We start from the raw sequence: 6354 nt of genomic DNA on the forward strand, positions 1-6354 counted from the left end.
TACAGAACGTAAACAACTCCTTATAAGGAAAACTAGCTCCCTGCTGCCCCGTATATACACACACATATATAGACCCTATACACACCCTATGTAATACATATACATAGCCCACTACTATATTACCCTAAACAATAATACAATTAAACTACATTTCTAATTTAATAAACATAAGCGTGAAATATATTTCCACGCTACATATTTACTTTAAATGTATCGCAAAACACTTAGCGATACCGTTCTTATTTATTTGTGCTGCGTGCGTTCTAGTACTAGGCCTATATAACATGTCTTTTTTTTTTTTAAACACCGTCATTTACCAGTCAAGCTTAAACCATATAACGTTAAACGTTACCTGAATATATATATAGACTCTAATGTCCGATTCTGTCTTAAAGAAATGGGGATAAAAATAATTCCCCTAGATATATAATTTGAGACTGGTCATTGCTACAACTTGTATTATCTGAGTGGAATTTTGACCTACTTTGAGTGTCTAATCTTTCAAGTTACAAGATTGGGCCTAACAGGGGAGAAAATAGCAATTAATATTGATAGGGGAGATAACTTGTACATGTCAGTACGTCTGCATTGCAATTCACAAGTACCATGCTATTTCGATTGCAGTTTAACAATTTGTATGTACTACAAACACTATTTCAAGAAAAATTAAACCCATACCAGCATCGCATTCCTTTTACACTCTGTCCATGCGAGAAAAAGCCTTGCGAAACATACAGCCACAAGGTCCAGTGAAACATACCGGAAGTACATTAGCCTTGTATAATAAACAGACTCAGAGACTGATAAAAATAGAAGTTCCGGGCTGCATAATTTCCAGGGCTTCCGCTTTATGATTTTTTTTTTTTTTTTTATAAATCAGTTTGATTTTTTTCAGTTAAGTAATGGAAATTTCTCTTAATATTAGTATGACAATAAGATATTCATATAACGAAACTTACAGAAAATGGGTCGACATCATCTAAATAATCTTAGTTCATTTAACATTTATGATAAAAATAGTTGCCGGTGATAAGCTGAATTTCCGGATTGTATTAATATGATTTCATTGATGAAGGTTCCACAACTTTTCAGAAAAAGATAAAATATTCCTCTAACAATATTATCACTTTACACAAAAAACATCAATAAAGTCATGACCATGTAAAAGCCATGAATAGGACCACACATGCGTCACTGAATAGTTTCATAGTCACTGTGAACACAGAATTCGATCTAAGTCCGTGCTGTGAACTGTGAATTTTTATGCCGATTTCTTGTATTTTTTCTTGCTTTCATTTGTCAGATTTTCGAAGACAGTATAGTGGTCGATTCGCACAATTTTGTCATTTGAAAGCATCGCGAAAAGTTTACCGTCCGAACACCATGTATTTTTGACTCCTTCGACCTGTTTCACTTCATTCAACAATGTACGGTTCATTTGGGTCATGTCCTCAACAATCACGATACCACTTCCTTTCAGAGCACGTCGTTTTGTGACAACTTCGGACTTTTTCCTCCTTTGCACAAATTTGCAAATCACACTACGAGTTTTCCCTGAAATATGTTTACCGAGTCTGTGGGCTACATCTATTTCAGCCTCGTTAAAAGTGGGGAGTTTAAGTTTGTCTTTTATCAGACTGACAACTTTGTCTGTACATTCTTGTGTGGTTTCCTTGGTCCCATCGTCTTGAAGTCCGTAAATTCGTATGCTATTTTTTCTGCCTTGCTGCTCGAGGTCATTATATTTTATTTCTAAGTCTCTATTGGTTTCAGGCTTTGTTTCCGGACTTTGCTCGATTTCATCGACTTTCTCCTCTAGTTCTCCAACTCTGTTTTTCAATATGCGATTTTCACGTTCTAGGGAATTTATCCTGTTTTCTAGTTCATGAAAAATTTCTTTGTTCTGACACATGATTTCTTCTTTGATGATATCAAGTTTATTGTCCAACATCTCAGCTGTAACGATATCTTTCAAAAAAGCGCACACACGGTCTAGCTTTTCACCCAACTCTTGTGTAGGTCCCGACAAGGATGATCTTTTACTTGTTTGTGAAAAGTCAATTACTGGTTGTTTTGATTTTCTTGTGCTTGGAGCTCTAGTTGTCCCTGAAGCCTTTTTGTTTTTCGGGTTAACCTCCTGAAAGCCATCGTCAAGACTAGCACTGTTTTCGGCACTCATATTTACTTCGTAAATTATACAAAGTCTATACGTAAGAGTCTATACCAAGTACAAATGTACGCCGTACAATTAGTCTTTCAATATGTAGAAGATATACGCGAATAAGTAAGACGTATATATCTGTATGCAATACATGTAATGTCACTGGGTGAAAAGTACTCACGGTTTTGAACAATGGCACATTCCTTAGCGTTTACATGTCGTATTTCCGTAAAAGACACATTTTCCTTTCAAGTGAGGTTTCCTTTACAAATCTGAAAATCTTGGTCTTGCAGAATAAGAAGCCCGATATATATATAAAAGTATATCGATGAGCCTAACCGGAGCGGTGGAAAACACGTCCGCTCACCTGTACATCCGGGTCCTTCCTCATCATTAGTGATATTGACAGACGTGAATGTTTGCACTTTAATCTACTGATGTCCAAATCTATGATATAGATATGATAATCCACGAATCAATGCTTGAAGTTATACGACGGACTGGAAAGTGTGTCCAATAGCAGCAGCGGAGAGGAGACCTTTCACAGTACGTGCCGTGCCGTAATTTCGGGGTTTATCTTATTGGGCGGCTTTCGAAAAAAATAATAATAATAATAATGATGATGAGTTATGTAGCATCTTTGTTTTGAAATAATTTCACTTTAACCAGCTCAGGATGATAAACAGTCTAAAAGACACCACGTTGTTCCTCTTATATTTAACCTGACCGTTATTGAGTTTCCTACATATTGATGATGTATTTGTGTAGCCTTTATTATTATAGTTGACTCTAAATAAATTAGAATAAACATACGTCAACACATCTATTAAATAATAATTGTATTATATATATGTGTGTACCTGGTGCATATTTATCATTGTCTTCTTACAAACTACACAAACACACTCATATATAAACTGAGTTCGAGGCCCAGTCAGGGCACGAGTCATAAAGTTGTCTTCCTTCGTCAGTTGTGTTACTTATATATGTGTCTACAAGACTCTAATCAATCAGGATCATATACATGTGTATAGATGTGTGTATATTGTCGTAATTGTAATTGAATACAAGCTAGACTACCATAATAGAACGAGTTGTATAAATTGTACTGTAGAAGTATAAATGTTGCCAAATTTTATTCTGTACATTTCCAAACGTCAGAACGTTAAACTAGATGTAGACTGTAACTACATATGTCATTGTATAACAGCCAGCTGTAGTAACTAACTACATATGGCATTGTATAACAGCCAGCTGTAGTAACTACATATGTCATTGTATAACAGCCAGCTGCAGTAACTACATATGTCATTGTATAACAGCCAGCTACAGTAATTACATATGGCATTGTATAACAGCCAGCTGCAGTAACTACATATGGCATTGTATAACACCCAGCTGCAGTAAATACATATGGCATTGTATAACAGCCAGCTGCAGTAACTATAATATATGTCATTGTATAACAGCCAGCTGCAGTAACTATATATGTCATTGTATAACAGCCAGCTGCAGTAACTATAATATATGTCATTGTATAACAGCCAGCTGCAGTAACTACATATGGCATTGTATAACAGCCAGCTGCAGTAACTACATATGTCATTGTATAACAGCCAGTTGCAGTAAATACATATGTCATTGTATAACAGCAAGCTGCAGTAACTATTAGGCCAACATTGATGTCGTCTACATATTTTCCAAGTACAGAATTACTAGTAGTAGGTTCGAAATCACTATTACTCTCATCGCGTTTAAACGCGAAGAAAACTACCTCACGAAACGAAATATAAGTGATTTAGTTTAATCATATTTTATTGAATATTCATTCAAGTATACATACATTTATATAATTTGGGATCCGAAAACAAGCTTATATCAATTCCTTTCCCACTCTATGTGTACGTTCTTGATACATTGGAGTGGCATAAAAAGTGAGGCTGTACGTTAAGCTATGGTGTTTCGTTAGGGCCAAATTTCCAATATCGCTACTTCGCTCCTATGACGTAAACGCGAAGGAACGAAGTAGCGAAAACACGATGGCGTAGGAGCGAAGTTCCATCGCTCCTTCGCCAACGTGTTTTCGCTCCTTCGCTTCTTCGCTTCTTCGCTCCTTCGCGTTTAGGCCGAAGGAGCGAAGGATCGATATTGGAAATTTGGCCCTAACGAAACACCATATTAAGCTATGACTATCTTATCTAGACATATGATTATAAGAATAAAGATTCACTAGAATGATTCACAATTTATTTTTGTTTTAATTCAGAATCCAGCATATGAGCAGGCCGCAAGATTATTCCGGCATCTTCTCAACTTTGTCAACAGACAGTTCTTGCGATTTACAGTTACACGGAGGGAACTTTGCGTTGATAAGGCATTGATTTGCACCAAAGGTCACAGTGTAATGAGGCAATACATTCCCTCAAAGGCGGCAAAATACGGTGTGACATTCTGGTTACTGTGTGAATCGGCTTCAGGGTACGTGCTCCAGATGTCCGTGTAGGGGCAGACAGTTTGACCCTACTCCTCCTGGTCAACTACAGGGCACCAACGTAGTGCGCAACCTACTGCAAAAAGCATACTATGCCGTGGTTACCATGTGTTCTGTGATAGTTTTTTCACATCCATGCATCTTGGCCATATGCTACTGCAGCATCATACATATGTGACGGGTACGGGTGAATGCAACACCATTCTGCTATTGAACTAATGAATTGCTACGTATTTAATTAAATAAACCAAGTTACCTTATCAAACTTACTCTGCAGTATCACAGTAGTTCGATATATACCTGGTATTCATTTGCATTGTTTGTGAGTTGACTATTTTCTTTCTTCTTTTTTTTTTTCTTTTCCTTTTTTAAATTTTCTAAATATGATAGAACTCAAATAACTTGTGAAATCATATATTTGCATGTGATTTCAATCTTATACGTTTTTGTAATTGATGAATATATATTTGCATTCATTGACAGGTACACATCGGAAAACAAGACCGATACCCTTAACTATACGGAATGCTGACCCCCGGTCAGGGACTGCTGTGTACATGAGGCGGGGAAACTACCTATGCGTAGCTTCTCGCGATGCCGACCACAAAAAGCAAGCGCGGCTTCTGTCTACAATTCCTCCTGCCCAAGACCTTCCAAACGGGCGGCCAATTATAGGTATGGCGTATACCCGTAACATGGGTGCGGTTGATATGGATGATGGGTTATTAAATGCCTATGGAAAACAGCGGAAAACCAAGAAAGTATGGTAAAAGGTGTTTCTACATATACTGTAAACGTACTTATTTTAGCGCAATCAAATTTTAGCGCATTTGCAGATTTCAGCCAGTTAGCGCAATGATGAATTAGCGCATCCACAGAACTTTCTATAGAAATGGAACGTACAAAAAGTAATTAGCGCAATCATAATTTAGCGCAAGGCTTCCAGCGCGAAAAGCGCTAAAATATGTACGTTTACAGTACTGCATAGACTTATGCTAAATGCTTTTATTCTTTACTGGGAGAACACTACAGACCGCCCCGTGCTGAGTCGACTACAGTTCATATTGCAGGTTGTCGAGTCCCTGTCTGGTCGCGAGCCGACTGTCTCGCCCAGACGCGCACGTCGGCAACGCCAGATCCTGGTCATACTACCTCCAGAAAATGAACGGGATTGCTGTGTGTGCTCTTCCAAATTGCGGCACGGAAGGGGAATACGGGGAGTAGAACTCTTTGTTCCCTGTGCAAAATGGGACTTCATAGACAATGTCAGGAAAGACACAACGTATGTATAGAGATATAACATTTGGGGTAAATTTTGACAATTGGTGAAATAGTGAGAGAACTGTGCTGTATTATGTAAAGTACAAAACGTGTTTCAAAGTTATGAATTGTGACTAGATTTAAATGCCATTTAAATATAATTTAACTGACACCTTATTCAGATTAGATTATCTGGGATTAAATAAACCAGCAGAGAGCATGTACATGCACTGTTGTTATTGTCATTTACAAATGCCGAGTATGACTAACACACGGAACACGTGCTCGACAAACTGACTTACACCTTTTTATATTGTGTTGATTTCCATTGATATTGTCAATGGTATACGCAAATGCATATCCCTGGAAAATTGTACATAAATAAACATACACTGCGAATGCTATTTTCAACTCGGAATGGGATCATCAACGGTAAAAAATG

The 6354-nt window shown here is 37.4% G+C and overlaps 1 long non-coding RNA gene across 1 annotated transcript; it reads left to right on the plus strand.

Moving 5' to 3' along the window:
- The first annotated feature begins 2560 nt into the window (after positions 1 to 2560).
- LOC117328532 lies at positions 2561 to 5437 on the plus strand. The gene is made up of 3 exons (XR_004532975.1): positions 2561 to 2707; positions 4428 to 4833; positions 5136 to 5437. It is a non-coding gene; the product is annotated as an uncharacterized LOC117328532 (long non-coding RNA).
- Positions 5438 to 6354: the final 917 nt, after the last annotated feature.

The sequence above is a fragment of the Pecten maximus genome, chromosome 5 (assembly GCF_902652985.1).
Source record: "Pecten maximus chromosome 5, xPecMax1.1, whole genome shotgun sequence".
Taxonomy (NCBI): domain Eukaryota; kingdom Metazoa; phylum Mollusca; class Bivalvia; order Pectinida; family Pectinidae; genus Pecten; species Pecten maximus.